We start from the raw sequence: 16,429 nt of genomic DNA, 5'->3' as shown, positions 1-16,429 counted from the left end.
TGATTTTTTTTTTTTCGGCATCATGTGACAGTTAATTGGCTATAGATGTGGACTAGAACTCAGATCTTCTTGCTGATCGCCTTCTGTTTATTGTACAAAAATGCGGCACCATTCTAGAATAGTGGTTCTCAAACTTCAGCACACTTCAGAATCCCTGAAGGGCTGGGGAGACCTCATTGATCCAGGGTGCGGCTCAAGAATCTGGTTTTTTATTTTCTTTATGGTTTAAATTTTATTTTGGAGCATCAATCCTGTGAGAAATACATGGTTTTCTTTTCTTTTTTTATTATTATGTTATGTTAGTCACCATAGAGTATATTATTAGTTTTTGATGTAGTGTTCCATGATTCATTGTTTGCGTATAACACCCAGTGCTCATGATTTTTTTTTTTTTTTTGGAGAGAGAGCATGCACACGAGCACAGGGTGGGGGGAAGAGGGAGAGGACGAAGGAGAAAGAATCCCAAGCAGGCCCCATGCTCAGCATGGAGCCTAATGCGGGGCTTGATCCCACAACCCTGAGATCATGACCTAAGCCCAAATCAAGAGTTGGACCCGTAACCAACTGAACCATTCAGGTGCCCGCACTAGAATCTGATTTCTAACAAGTCCCAGGTAGCGCTTATGCTGCTGGCCCAGCAACCACAGAGGAGAGCCCATGCTCTAAAAGCCAGCTGTAAGACTTACAGTCAGAACGCAGGATGTGTTTCTACAGCGAGCCAACATGGGTGAGCACTGTAACAACTCAGAACTGGAGATGCACAGATGCTGATGGTGGCCACATTACAGTGGGGTGTCCTCACCCCTAGCCAGCTTCCTCAAGATCTTCCTCAAGGTCCGTATTCAGCCATCATAGTCAGGACCTCCTTGTGTGTGTTTCAGCAAGAGCGTCCCCACCTCAACACATTTTCTCTTGAATTGGGAGGAGTCTTCTCTCCTGGCTGAGTCATTTTTACGAGCACCTCAGCTGATGCCAGGGCCCCTGTTCCCTTCAGCTGAAGTTACTGAGTTGTTTGAAGACCCACTGCTGCTTCCAAAGGCTGGGAGCAGCCCTGGATGGAGCTACCCTCTACGACAGAGCCCCCGCATGCCACCTGGGCCTTGGGACTGGAAGAGGTGCTTAAAATCTTTTTTAAAGATTTATTTATTTTAGAGAGAGAGAGCTCGAATTGGGGGGAGTGGGGCAGAGGGAGAGAGAGAATCTCAAGCAGACTTGCCACTGAGCACGGAGTTGGACACAGGGCTCCATCTCCCAACTCTGAGATCACCACCCGAGCCAAAACCAAGTCGGATGCTTAAATGACTGCACCACCCAGGCACCCCACACCATGTAATTTTTAAGTCTCATGTTTATGAATTGATTTTAATGGGCCTTAAGAAAGTAGGAGACCCATGATTGTATGCTGCTAGCAAATTATTTAAACCTCTTTAAATAAGTGTGAGCTTAGAAAAAGAATTGAAGATGCAATATTGACAGGCTAAGATGACAGGTGCTTATAAGGAGGTGAAGGTATAGGAGGCGGACCAAAGTCTGAGAAGCACCACCTCAGCAGATTCCAGAAAACACGGGCTGTGCAGTGTCACGGAACAGCATGTCCTCTTAGGAAACTCACATCCTTCCCCTGCAACTTTTAAACCATTGGACTGAAACATAAAAACAACTCTAGTTCTTTTGCATTTGTATTTTACCTCTTTTGCATATTATTCTCAGTATCTTGCAATAACTTGCTTGTTTGCTTTAAAATATGTGAATTTATCTATTTGCTGCAATTTTAAAGTGATTCTTAAAACATTTCAGGACTAGTGTCCTTTTTCCTTAAGGAACACATTTTCAATTTTATAATGAAAGCTGGAATATATGACTGCACATAGAAAATTACTTTAGAGACACATTTTCAATATCTTTTTTACTTATAAATGATTTGTATTGTTAATAAAAAGCAACTTTATTCAATTATGCCTCTTTCTTTTTTTTTATACTCCCCCTCATTCCATAGAGATGTGAGACAATTCTAGCAAGAACATGTATAAGGTAACAATTTTAAAACTAAGACTGGGAATTAAAAGTAGGAAGTCAAGGTGGGAGAAAGTAAAAACACAAATATGCAGATCCTATAGACCCAAGTGGTTATAATGTGTTACAGTTGAGTTTCTAATTTGACTTCGAGCTCCCTGGCAGCTAAAGTGAAAAGAGACACACGCTTTTTTCATGATTTTCATTTTGGGGAAGGAGAAAGCATATTCATTTCCTCAGGGAAAGCAGAGCTTTTCCCAGGATTTAGAAAAAGATGAAGGGGGATGCCTGGGTGGCTCAGTCAGTTAAGTGTCTGCCTTCAGCTCAGGTCATGATCCCAGGGTATCGGGATTGAGTCCCATGTTGGGCTCCCTGCTCAGCAAGGAGCCTGCTTCTCCCTCTGCCTGCCACTCTCCCTGCTTGGGTTCCTGTGCACTCTCTGACAAAATCTTTCAAAATTTTCCAAAAGAAAAAGATGAAGGGATGCAGGGAGCATTGCATGGTGTAATGGATCCTGCCCTTGACATTCCTAAAGCACAGAGAACATATTCTTCTGACACCATCAAACAAGCTACCCTCATCATCCATAATTTTCATCTGAAGTCTTTAGAATCAGCCCTGTGTATATAAATAAAAGTGCATGTAAAAGTTTCTCTTTATAACCAGCCGAAGTGTTTTAAGTTCTTAAACTGTTGATACCATCTTTCCATCAACTCTTCTCAAGTTTGTACTCTCCCAGCTCCCAGTTCATACGTTCAGTGCTCCTCCCACATCCTCACTTGGGGTCTAATGGACATTTTAAACTTCACATGGCCAAACTCCTCCTCTTCCCCTAAAGACCTCCTCCATCCACAACCTCCCCCACCCTTAGCTGATAGCAGTTCCATCATCCTATTTGATGATGCCAAAGCCTTGAATCCCTCCCATCCTTCATCCAATCTATCAAGAAATCTAGCTCCGTCTTCAAACTATGTCTAGGATCTGTCATCTGACCACTTCTCACTGACCACATGAGCCACCAGGAACGCTCCCCTAAAATACACAGTAGCCTTATAATAGGCTTCTCCGCTTCCATCCTGCCCCACCCCCACTCACAGTATGGTCTCAGCCCAAAGGCTGGATTGATTCTTTGAAAATGTGAATCATGTCATGTTGTGTTTGAGCTCACACCCTACAAAGGTTCCCCTTTCACTCATAGAAAATGGCAACATCCTTCCATGGCCACAGGGGCCCATGTAATGATGCTCTGTTACTTCACAGACCCTTCCTCAAAGTCTGTCTCAATCACATTAACCTGTCGCTGCCCCTTGAAGCCATCAGACATGCCTCCAGCCTTTGTCCTGGCCATTCCCTCTGCCCAGGACACTCTTCTCTGTAGATACCTGCATGGCTTGCTTCCTTCTCCAAGACCACTTTCTCAATGGATCCCACCTCATTTGTCACCCCCCCCCCCCCTTCCAATAGCACTTACCCTACACAATTTTTTCTTTTCCCCATGGCTCTGATCTCCTTCTGGCCACCAATGTAATTACAGTTCTTCTTCTTTTTTTTTAAATCATTGTATCAGAATAGATGAGGTCGTGCTGTGGCAACAAACACCCCCCAGTGACTTAGAAAAATAAATGTTGATTTCTCACTCAGCCTGCACGTCTTGGGGATCTGGGCTGAGTGTGCAGCCTCAGTGCGAAATGTTTCCAGTTGCCATGTTAGGGAGGCAGAAGGAAAGCTTTGAAGAGTCTCACACCCACAGTCAAATGTTCTGGCCCAGAATAACACACCACCTCTCACAATTAATTCGCCAGAACTGGCCACACGGTTTCACTCAACCTTAAGAAAGCCAGGGAGTAAAATCCAACTGCCCAGGCCAGGGAGAACTGGAACCATTGAGAGAATGACAACAATGGCTATGACAATTTTGTCAGCGTTTACCTTGTCCCCTCCCCCTCTAGAACAGAAGCTCCATAAAGGCACCTAGAACAGTGCCTGGCACATAGTAGGTGCTCTTGAATGAATGGGTGGCATACATGGTTAGATTTGTATCAGAAACCAAAAGTGAGGAATTAATTATAAACCCCTAATCAGCCACACCTACCGCAAACACATAGGAAAGAGGCTCTTAATCTATTTCTGTGCTCTTCTCGAAGCCTATGAAACTACTTTCAAATCTTTTCCAAGGAGGGTCCCTAGAGCTTTCACCGGGTTGTTAAAAGATGCCTCTAAAACAGATCAAGAGCTACTGAGGCAGGAAGAGGAGAAGTTGGGGTGTGTCAGGTAGAATGCCAGACACCCCTCCCCCCTCAAGCCCCCCCCCCCGGCCATGGCTGGAACTAAGGGCTAGGAGGTGGGTCATTTCGCCTCCCGGCCTCAGTATCCTCCCCTTTGCGTTGGGCTTGCGGTGGAGATCAGCAGAGCAGGTGCTCTCCACGGTGACAGGCGACTCAGGGAATCCCAGCCCCAGGAGGCCGAGCCGCGCTCACCTGCGCAGCCTGAGCGCCATCTAGTGGACACGGCGGGCAGGCCCGGCTGCCTGCACGCATTTGGCCCGCAGGATCGCAGGCCGCAGCTGGCATCAGGAAGGTTGAAGGGGCTCCATGTCTGTGCAAACCGTAGAGCAAGAGAGGCCTTTCCTGAAGGGGAGAGCGGAACTGCAGGGCTGAGCGCCCTGGGACAATCCTTCTGTCCGTCCGTATCTGTCTGGTTCACAAACACGGCGCTGCGCACAGAAAGCGAGGGAGGAAATGGACCCGGCACAATATTTAAGGGAATGTCGAACAATTTCGTAGTGAAGTTATCCTCGTGCCATGTTTTAGAAAGTCGAATGCAAAAAAAAAAAAAAAAAAAAAAATCCACGATGAACAAAATAGGAAATGCTCAAATATAGATAACAGGATCGCTTTTCCCCATCTTTGTACCCATCTCCAGGCCCAGAAGTGCTCACCAGACGTGTCATGGATCCTGTGCGGCGACAGCCTGGTCTTAGGGGAACCCCCGAGGAATGAAGGGCCCCTGCTGCACTAGCCGGGTGACCAGCTGAGGCAGAGCCTGGGGACCAGGGGCACCCCATAACCAAGGATCACGTGACCCTGAAGGAAATGGCAAATTCCAGTCCCAATGGGAGCTCGTCCTTTCGACAGGGAAGGAGATTGATTTAAATTCTCTCTTCAGTGATGGAGGCAGGCACCGAGCTAGGGGCCAAGCCTGCCCTCAAGATGCCCACCATCTTTTGGCTGAGACAGGTATGGACGAGAGCAGAATGTCAGGAGCTTCTCTGCTTGGACTTTGGAAAAAACAAACAAACAAACAGAAAAACCCAACAAACTTTACTGGAAGTAAATGCTTTACAATAGCAAAGTGACAGGATGACCCCTGGGGACCTTTCCCCACCCTGAGATTCTCCGTGCCTCCACAGACGCGCCATGCCCCAGAGTGAGCCCTTCTGGGCTTGGTGTCCTTCCCCTTGTCCACAGAGGGCCAACCAGGGTAGGGGCATTTATCTCCAAGGCAAACAGAGCTGCCTCTGTATCTGTTTGTATTTACTCATGACGTCACATCCCTCCCAGGTTCCTGATCGATGTGACTCAGGGGTGAGCTGCTGGTCAAGGTGAGTCATGCCTTGACCCACCGAACAAGCAAGACTCTGGCTCCCAGGAAGGCCCCACTCGTTGGGGAGCTAAGCTGGAGTGAGACCCTACAGGTGAGAGGTAGTGTCTGACATAAGGAGCATCAATGAAGGGGGGTCTCAGCAGCCTACAGTGACCTCTGTCCACGCCAATGTATATAAAGCTCCCAGTAGCTCATTCCCATTTCTCAGATGGGGGGGCAAAGACTCAGTGGGGAGACATGTCTTACCCAAAGACACACAGCAAACAAGACACAGAAGGGTTTGCTTTCTGTCTGGCAGCAGGAGCAGCAAAGCCAGGCCAATAGCAATGACTTCAAAAGTCGGGGGTGGAGGGGGTTTGAGGGGCCGGCCACAGAAAGGTGGGCCAAACTAGGCTGGAAAGAACCAGGAAACTGAGATCGGAGATTGGGGTGTGGGCCCAAATTCCAGCAGCTGGTATAGCTTCCTCCAAGGTGGTTTTCTGCAAAGAGTGGCTTGGGAGTCCCAGGGAAGCCCAGCATAGTTTCAGCCTGCTCACCTGGCCCGTCTGTGGTTGGTCACCCTCTCGACTGTCACACTGCTAAAAGTCAAAAAGTCAAACCAAGAAGGGTTCACCTTCAAAAAGTAATAATAATAATAGTAATAATAATAATAACAAAACTTGAGATGTGCCTGCCCATGAGGGGAGTGGAAATTCCATATGACTTTACAGCCAGGCTCAGAGCCAGAGCTGGGGACGAAAAGCAGGTCAGCTGATCTCAGGGTGAACTGCAATCTGTTGACAGTGAAATGGAATGATCTGGAGATCAAAGGCAGCTGTGAAGGGGGCGGGGTGGGCATGCTACAGTCCCAGAATAGGGACTGGGGACCTTCCCCCAGCCACCGGTAAGGCAGCTCTAGCCCTCCCCAGCCTCCTCCTGGCCAGGGGCCCCAGAGCAGGGCGACTGCCTGGTCTACTGCTTCTCCCTCCTGTATATTCGAATGGGGAGCCTGGCCGGGTAGCCACATCTCTGGAGAAGGGCCACTGGGGAAAGCGTGGCCCTCACCATCCTCAGGGTCATGTGAAATACTGTCTACCCACCCACTCCTATTGATTAGGACACACAGGGCCAGGGACACAGCATGACTGGCTCCGAGTCACACAGGGACCATTATCACCAAGACTAGAAGCTAACCTTCCCACTACACTGTCATCACACCCTATCCCACTGCAATGCCAGCCCGACACCTGAGTCAGCACATTGCAGTAGGGACAGGCTCCAGGAGCCCAGGGCTACTCCAATGCCAAGGTCAGGCTTCTGGCCTGGGAACACCACAAGGCACAAATGTGGCTCCTCTTTCCCAGCAGCTATTTCTACAGGAAGAGGCATTGCGTCTACACTTGAGTCTACTCAAGAACCCAACAGCTAGCTCAGTCAGAACAGGAAGAAATGCAGACACCCAGATAATGGGCCCGCTTGATAGCAAAGATGCAAATGTTTTACCCCCAAGGAGCTTCCAATGACACTTTGCACCAAAATCTCATCTCCTTTCATGTTTGGAAGAAAGCCACTGATATAGGGGAAATCTTCCGAGACTTATGAGCTCAATTATAGGCCAAAAGGTGGATTATCTTTTTAAGCTAATAATAATGCATGAATACTTTCATTTTTGTGTCCTCTGGGAATATTGTCATTGTTGTTTTGTGGGAACAATGGCTGACTCAAAAGCAAAGTAGATGATTTACCTCTACAAGACTTTTATTTGCCAACTTTGAAAAATGATTCAGAAATGTATTTCTTGGAAACTGGGTATAAAATTAAATTCTCTGATTAAAGTAAAATAAAAGTGCTTTTAAAAAGTGGCTTAGGGATATAAACTCAACAGTCAATTTTCTAGGATTTTCTAGGAGAGTCCCAGTTTTAATAACATTCCCCACTCTGGTTCTCCATAATCACATTTTTATGTGGCAATCCATAGATCTTTTCGTTTTATCTGCAAAATATGGTCATCTCCAAAATGAAGACATTTAAATGTTTTAAACGTTTCAAAATGTGTTTTCTCACTTTTTGGATTTTTCATTCAAAGATTCATCATGTTTTGTATATGTTGACATAAACACAATCACAAATTTTCCCAGATTTTAATTAAAATATATGTCACTTAGGAATGCTTTCTGCCACAAAGAACAGAAAACTCCAGTGCTCACGTGGTTGGGGTCCCATTCGCTCTCTCTTTCCATACACCTCTCAATTCTTTGGCATCAGTCTTTGTGCTTGGAGCTTGCAAGATGGCGGCCACTTCTTGCATGGACATGACCATCTATTTTTTAGGAAGTTATGGGGGCGGGGTTTAAACAAACAATTGTCCAAACCCTAACTACTTTGCTTTACCTTCTCAGCAGAACTTTATTTACTTTGTCTCTTTGGTGAGGATGGTGTCTCTTTTGTCACTTCTAATTGCAAAGGAGAACAGAAATTCAAGTTTCTTGCTCTCCACACCCTATAATAGAAAAGGGACATTGAGTATCTGACATCGTATGCCTGCTTGTTCCTTTACCAAGGCTATAGTGACTGCAGACTTTAAAGATCTCTAAAAACAACAAATAATGCAAATAATAAATGCATGCTTTTAATTGATGAGTACATCCTTTGAGAATATTAAAACGGTGATGCTCTTTCCACCATGAATTTGTGACTCCTACTTCTGGGCCCAGAGTACTGCCTGACATCATAGCCAAACACATGCTTAAAGTTTTATAGCGATCAGATTAATGGGATACTACAAACTGGCTTACATGGCAAAATCTGCCTTTTGGACTCAGCAGAGTTCTCATGGATTCTTTAGCCTTCTTTTGCTTCTTGGTCAATGTCAATGTGAGGGACATTTTTAAAGAAACACATAAATTACTAGTCAAGGTTTTTGCCTAATTATTTATAATTGCACGCATTTGCCTAATAGAAATTTTCATTTTATGGTGAATTTCAAGATCCTTGGGGCTACTACTTCCCCTTTTAGTGAAACGGTTGCATTTCTCTCTTCATTTATTGCTCTCCTAGATCTATGAAAACTCGGACTCCGAGTGGAGGGACAATGTTAGAAAGGTAACAGATGGTCTGAGCTATTCTGGAAACAAATTCACTAGATATGCCTGGGTCTAAACTTGAAGGGGCCCATCTGGTGAGGTGGCACCTGGCAGGTCCATGGACACAAACGTGGGTGCATAGTAAGGTGGAGGTACAGATGAAAAAGTTCATCAGAGACAGGCCTTTGCTCTCTCGGGAAAGAGAACTAAAGTGTTGAAAGACAAATTGTCGTAGTGGAAAAGAATATTCCAGTACATTCCACTCTCTCAGCACCCCCTGCTGTTCACTCTGGGGAATTACTTGACAATCCAGTGTTCTGGCTTTGCTGCTGCCACAGGGAAGGACATGAGAATTGTCTGTCTGGCCCCATAGATTTCTATAAAAGCCCTTCAAAGTGTCTTTCCCCAAGTCTGTCCTCCCAGAAAAAAACCCCAACTCAAGGTAAAATTGTTCCAGAACTTATCGCGCTTATCATATCGAGATGAAATATTGGGCACATGGGGCAAGAATTTAAGTCTTACTTACAAAGAGGAAATTTGCAGACATGGTTGATGTTTGGTATTCATTAAATACAGAAAACAAAGCTGCTTAGGAAAAGGAAGTTTGGAATTTTCTCTGCTGATGTTTTCCCATGGAAAAAAAATAAAAGGGCAAATGAAGGCAGGCCAGGCTTATCCACTCCCACAAATGCAGCCATTTCCCCCATGAAGCCAAATCACTGAGGGATTTTCAGGACAACAGACAAGTGTTTCTCCCTTTCTGCTCTTGGAAAAGTAAAGACTGTTCAGGTTATCTTGGCCTCTGGCAAACAGCCTCTCCTCACAGAAGCCAATCTGTGCCTAGAGAATAAGACTTCAGAGTAAGCGCTGTGGACAGATGTTTGAAAAAAAAAAAATCAGACAATTTTAGAACTGACAGTAACCTGAAGACCAACCACCCTATTCTGGAGGTGAACAGGCTGAGACCAAGAAGTGGAAAATGCCACGCCTAGTCCTTCATACTGATAGAGGCAAGCTGGAACGTGATCCTCTGTCTCCTAGCCCTGTGCTTATTACTCCATAAGCAGCTACATGGATGTAGCTACAAGTGGCTACAAAGTCCCCTTCACCCAATTATAAATATTCAAAATTACATATAAAATGTAACAAAAATATTTTAACACACAGCTGAGTTTGGGGGGAAAATAAAGGAAACACCAAACGCCAATAACACAAAGGGAAGCAAATCAAGCCCCTGGGACAGAGGATATGGCAGCCGTTGGGTGTGGGGTTGGGAGTGTTGGAGCTGGAGATGGGCCCCAATGGTCAGAGTTTTCAAATGTTTTAAGTCCTGCTTGTATAAGGACTTGTGACCTGTACAAGATGGAGAGTAGACACTAAGACCTATTCACACCGGTGAGACCCTAGGAGACTGCATGCCAGTTAGGGGGCACTAGAAAGTACTTTTGGGTAGGGGGACAGAGGAATTTGGCTTCATTGGGGGTGTTTAGTAGGAAAAAAAAAAACATCCTAAGATAAATTAACCTACCAAGCCTGTGACATGGGGCAGGAGCAAAGTCTGAATTCTATATTCTTCCTTGGTAATCTTTTTTTTTTTTTTTCTGAAGTAAGCTCTCTACCTTGTGTGGAGCCCAATGTGCGGTCTGAACTCAGGGCCCCAGGATCAAGACCTGTCCTGAGATCAAGAGTCAGATGCTTAACAAACTGAGCCACCCAGGTGCCCCACCCTTGGTGATCTTTTTGGAGTGCCTGGCAGAAACAGATGTAAAGCTTGTCTGGAGGAACACTTTATAACCCAGGCCACATGAGGGTTTTGTAGACAAAGTGGATCACCACTAAAGATGACCTCGTGATAATTACCAGAGCCACCAACATGGGCTCCATTCACACCAAAACCATGAAAAAGGCAGCCTGGGTCACCACTGAGAAATATTACATGTACCTAGACAATGACTCCCACACCAACAAGCAGGTGTGCGAGGAGATTGCCATTATTCCCAGCAAGAATTTCTGAAGCAAGATCACAAGCTATGCCACACATCTGACAAAGTGGAGTGAGAGGGGCCCAGTGAGTGATATCTCCATCAATCTGCAGCAGAAGGAGAGAGAAAGGAAAGATGATAATGTTGCTGAGGTCTCCATCCTGGATCAGGAAATCACTGAAGTTGATTCTGACACTAAGGAAATGTTGAAACTATTGGATTTGGACAGTCTGGCAACCTGCAGGTCATGCTGTCTACAGCTGGGATGAATTGCAAAATACCATGGAGAGTCATTTGAATCTTCCTGCTGTGCTGTGATATCTTCAATAAACCTTAAACAACAACAACAAATTCCCAAAACAGATAAGGAAATGTTGTGATTTACCATGATAGAGAATTAGTAAACACAATCGTGGCTAGATGAAATGATAAATAACCAAACCAGACAAAAGAAAATCAGTAAACAGAAACTATACAGAACTATCTGGGAGAGATTATAAAACAATATTTTAAATGATTACACAGATGAAGGAATAGAAACCATAACGAAATAACATTCAAAAAAGAAACTGGAAGATCCTAAAAAGAGATTAGATTAGCAATTTTGAAACTTCCCACAAAACAAAGTTCAGACCTAGTTGGCCTCCCTGGTGAATATTACTATACAGTTAAAGAAAAATAAATACCAATTCTTCATAAACTCTTCCAAAAACAGAAGATGCGGGAACACTTCCCAGTTTGTTCTATAGGGTCAGATTTTGCCCAGTTATCAAAACCAGTCAAAGATATTACAAGAATACAACACATCAAAGTTCGTTATGATATAGATGTGAGAGTCATCAACAAAATACTAGCAAACTGAATCCACCAGTAATAAGAAGGCTTATACACCATGACTAAGTGGAATTTATCTCAGGAATGCAAGGTTGATTCAAAATACAGAAGTTCAATCATTGTAATACACCAAATCAACAGAACAAAGGATGAAAAAGCCCATGATCATCTCAATAGACACAGAAAAAGCATTTGACAAAAGTCTAACATTTTCATGATAACAACACCTGACAAACTAGGAATAGAAGGGAATTTCCTCAATCTGATGATAAGGTTATACCTACCTATCTATCTACCTATACAGAAATGTTATATATATATATAAATATATTATTTATCTATATTAAATTATATATAGAGAAATATATCATATTTCATAAATATATATTTATAAATATATATAGAAATATATCAATTATATTTCTGTATACTCTCAATGGACAATTGGAAAATGAAAATAAGAACACAGTTCAGTTTACAAAAGGACCAAAAATACTTGGGAATAAATTAAAAAAAAAAAAAAAGAACTGTAGGGGTGCCTGGTGGTTCAGTCAGTTAAGTGTCTGACTCTTCATTTCAGCTCAGGTCATGATCTCAGTGTCATGAGGTGGAGCCGCATGTTGGGCTCTGTGCTAGGCATGGAGTCTGCCAGAGATTCTCTCCCTCTGCCCCTCTCCCTCCTTGAGTGCTCTCTCTCTCTCTCAGATAAATAAATAAATAAATAAATAAATAAATAAATAAATAAAATCTTTCTTAAAAGGAAGTGTAAAACTTACACTTTGAAAACTACAAAACATTGCTTGAAGAAATGTTAGACCTAGATAAATGGGAGGACATTTCATGTTCATGAATCAGAAGAGCTAACACTGTTAAGACAGTAATACTTCCCATATTTATCTACAGATTCAACAAAACCCTCATCAAAATCCCAGATGCTTTTCCTGCATAAATTAATAAGCAAATCCTAAAATTGATATGGAGATACAAGGTACCAGCAATAGCCAAAAACAATCTTGAAAAAGTCAAAGGACTCACACTTCCCAGTTTCAAAATTTACTACAAAACTACGGTAATCAAGGCAGTATGTATAACAGTTCAGTGGTAGGACAGACATATCAATCAATTGAATAGGATGGAAAGTCCAGAGACAAATCCTTACATTTAGTGTTAATTTTTCTTTTAAAAGATTTTATTTATTTATCTGACAGAGAGATAGAGAGAGAGCACAAGTAAGCAGAGCAGCAGGCAGAGGGAGAGAGAGAGAGAGGCAGATTCTGATCAGGAAGCCTGATGTGGGGCTCGATCCCAGGACCCTGGGATCATGACCTGAGCCGCTTAACCAACTAAGCCACCCAGATGTCCCAGTCAATTGATTTTTGACAAGGGCGCCAAGACAATTCAAATGAGGGAAAGAATGATCTTCTCAACAAATAGTGTTGGGGCAATTGGATAGACACAAGCTGCAGGATGAGGTTTCTTATGCTAGATCCAAAAATGTACTCAAAATGAAATGTAGATCTAAATATAAGAGCTTAAACTATAGTACTCTTAGACGAACACATGGTGGTAAATCTTTGTGACCTCCTGTTGGGCAAGATTTCTTATGACACCAAAATCAGAAGGAACAACAGAAAAAAAAATAGATAAGTAGTATGCAAAATTCAATTTTGTGTGTGTGTTTCAAAGGACAATGCACATATTGGAGTGGCAGGAATCTGCTGGGTTTTGAGACACCAGGCAGAGCTGTGTGCCAGAGACAGAGACACTTGGTCACAGGCTGGGTGAGCTCGGAGTGCGGCCAGAGGACAGGGAGATGGGAGTGATTGAGCACTTTTCTCTGAGGGTGCACTGAGGAGTGGGACCCCGAGCTCTCAGCTCCTCTGGGCCAGATATTGGGAAGCTGCCATTTTCATTCCCATTCTCCAGAGCTCTATGGAACACGTTCAGGGAATAAAAGCTCCCAAAAGGGGCACCTGGGTGGCTCAGTGGGTTGAGCCGCTGCCTTCGGCTTGGGTCATGATCTCAGGGTCCTGGAATCAAGTCCCACATCATCAGGCTCTCTGCTCAGCAAAGAGCCTGCTTCCCTCTCTCTCTCTGCCTGCCTCTCTGCTTACTTGTGATCTCTCTCTGTCAAATAAATAAATAAAATCTTAAAAAAAAAATAAAATAAAAGCTCCCAAGAGCAAACCCAAGCAGATTACTTAGCCTGGCCCCTAGCAAAGTTGTTGCAATTCTGCCTTGGGCAAAGACATTTGAGAATCACTACAACAGGCCCCTCCCCCAGAAGATCAGCAAGAAATTCAGCCAACACCAAGTTCATTTATCAAGGAGAACAGTGGAATTCCAGAGGAGGAGAAGGCAAAGCATGGAATTCATGGCTTTCTCCCCATAATTCTTTAGTCTTGCAAAGTTAATTATTTTATTTTATTTTTTCTTATTCTAATTTTTTTAACTTTTACTCTTTCTCCTTTTAATGTTTTTAAACTAGTTTATCTTAACAATACCTTTCATTAAAAAATCTTTTTGAACTTCATTATTATAGTCATATTTTATCCTTCATTGTATCTAACTTTTTAAAAAAGATTTATTTATTTATTTATTTATTTATTTGTCAGAGAGCGAGCAAGCACAGGCAAGCAGAGTGGCAGGCAGAGGCAAAGGAAGAAGCAGGCTCCCTGCCAAGCAAGGAACCTGATGTGGGACTTGATCCCAGGACGCTGGGATCATGACTTGAGCTGAAGGCAGCCGCTTAACCGACTGAGCCACCCAGTTATCCCCATTGTCTCTAACTTTATTTTTTGTATACACATAGGGTTTTTTCTTCTAAAAAGTTTTGGGTGGGGGGGCGCCTGGGTGGCTCAGTGGGTTAAAGCCTCTGCCTTCAGCTCAGGTCATGATCCTAGGGTCCTGGGATCAAGCCCCGCATCGGGCTCTCTGCTCAGCAGGGAGCCTGCTTCCCTTCCTCTCTCTCTGCCTGCCTTTCTGTCTACTTGTGCTCTCTGTCAAATAAATAAATGAAATCTTTAAAAAAAATTAAAAAAAAAGTTTTGGGATATAACTTCTTCTAATAGATCAAAATATACCCTAAATCTAGCACAGGGCCTTGTTCTAGTCTCCAGTCTGAGCAAATTCTCTCCACTTTCTTTTTCTTTCTTTTACCAACCAACTTATCTTATCAACTCCTTTTTAGAATTTTTTTTTAAAATTTTCATCTTTATAGTCATATTCCATCCCTTCATCATGTTTACCCTTATTTTTGTATATATACATATATATATGTATATATGTGTGTGTATAATAGTTTTTCTTTCTTTTTTTTAAAGATTTTATTTATTTATTTGACAGACAGAGATCACAAGTAGGCAGAGAGAGAGAGAAGCAGGCTCCCTGCTGAGCAGAGAGCCCAATGCAGGGCTCAATCCCAGGACTCTGAGACCATGACACAAGCCGAAGGCAGAGGCTTAACCCACTGAGCCACCCAGGTGCCCCTTTAATTTTTTTTAACTTCTTTTTACCCCTTTTCTTCCCCCCACGGTTTGGGGTCTCTCTGATTTGGGTAATGCACATTTTCCTGGGGTCTTTGGCACCCTTTTAGTATTTTATTCTCTCCTTCATATATTCTTATCTGGATAAAATGAAAAGGGGGAAAAACGCACTACAAAAAACAAAAGAACAAGAGGCAGTACTGAAGGCCAGGGACCTAATCAATATGGACATTGGTAATATCCAGATCTAGAGTTCAGAATGACGATTCTCAAGGTGCTAGCTGGGCTCGAAAAAGGCATGGAAGATATTAGAGAAAACCTGTCTGGAGAAATAAAAGCCCTTTCTGGAGAAATAAAAGAACTAAAATCTAACCAAGCTGAAATCAAAAAAGCTATTAATGAGGTACAATAAAAAATGGAGGCTCTTATTGCTAGGATAAATGAGGCAGAGGAGAGAATTAGTGATATAGAAGACCAAATGACAGAGAATAAAGAAGCTGAGCAAAAGAGAGACAAACAGCTACTGGACCATGAGGGGAGAATTCAAGAGATAAGTGATAGCATAAAACAAAACAACATTAGAATAATTGGGATTCCAGAAGAAGAAGAAAGAGAGAGGGGAGCAGAAGGTATATTGGAGCAAATTATTGTAGAGAATTTTCCTAATATGGCAAAGGGAACAAGCATCAAAATCCAGGAGGTGCAGAGAATTCCCCTCAAAATTAATAAGAATAGGTCCACACCCCGTCATCTAATAGTAAAACTTACAAGCCTTAGTGATGAAGAGAAAATCCTGAAAGCAGCTTGGGACAAGAAGTCTGTAACATACAATGGTAAAAATATTAGATTGGCAGCAGACCTATCCACAGAGACCTGGCAGGCCAGAAAGAACTGGCATGATATATTCATAGCACTAAATGAGAAAAACACATGCAGCCAAGAATACTATATCCAGCCAGGCTGTCCTTTAAAATAGAAGGAGCGATAAAAAGCTTCCAGGACAAACAAAAACTAAAAGAATTATTGGAAAGAGGTTTTAGAACTATGATACCATTACTGGTATGTAGACAGAGTGGTGTCCTTTATGATGAAGCTTGGGAAGCTGGCACCACTTGGCTGGGTGACACCAGGTTGCTTTTGAGTTTACATTGGTGACATTATTCCAGTATTAGGCATGAATTCTTGCCTGGCACTTCTGTTGTAATGAGCCAAAGGCAGACCTGCAGGGGAAACCTAATGTGCGTGGAATTTCAACAAATTGGACTTTTGTTTTTATCAGCATTCCACACAGTTATTTATTCTGCAGTTTGAAAGTAAAAATTGTTATAAAAACTACACAAATATTAATTGAACTTACTTATTGACATTTGCAAATATATTTCTTAAACTTTTTATTGGACTATAATAAACATATTGAAAAGTGTGCTTTGATGTATGTAGCTCACAAAAT

The 16,429-nt window shown here is 43.0% G+C and overlaps 1 pseudogene; it reads left to right on the top strand.

The window, feature by feature from the left end:
* Positions 1 to 10,551: 10,551 nt before the first annotated feature.
* LOC116855800 overlaps positions 10,552 to 16,429 on the top strand; it is a 62,267-nt pseudogene continuing 56,389 nt past the window's right edge.

Source organism: Lontra canadensis, unplaced genomic scaffold (genome assembly GCF_010015895.1).
Source record: "Lontra canadensis isolate GAN:19392208 unplaced genomic scaffold, GSC_riverotter_1.0 scaffold106, whole genome shotgun sequence".
NCBI lineage: Eukaryota > Metazoa > Chordata > Mammalia > Carnivora > Mustelidae > Lontra > Lontra canadensis.
This window is presented reverse-complemented; position numbering and strand designations above follow the sequence as displayed.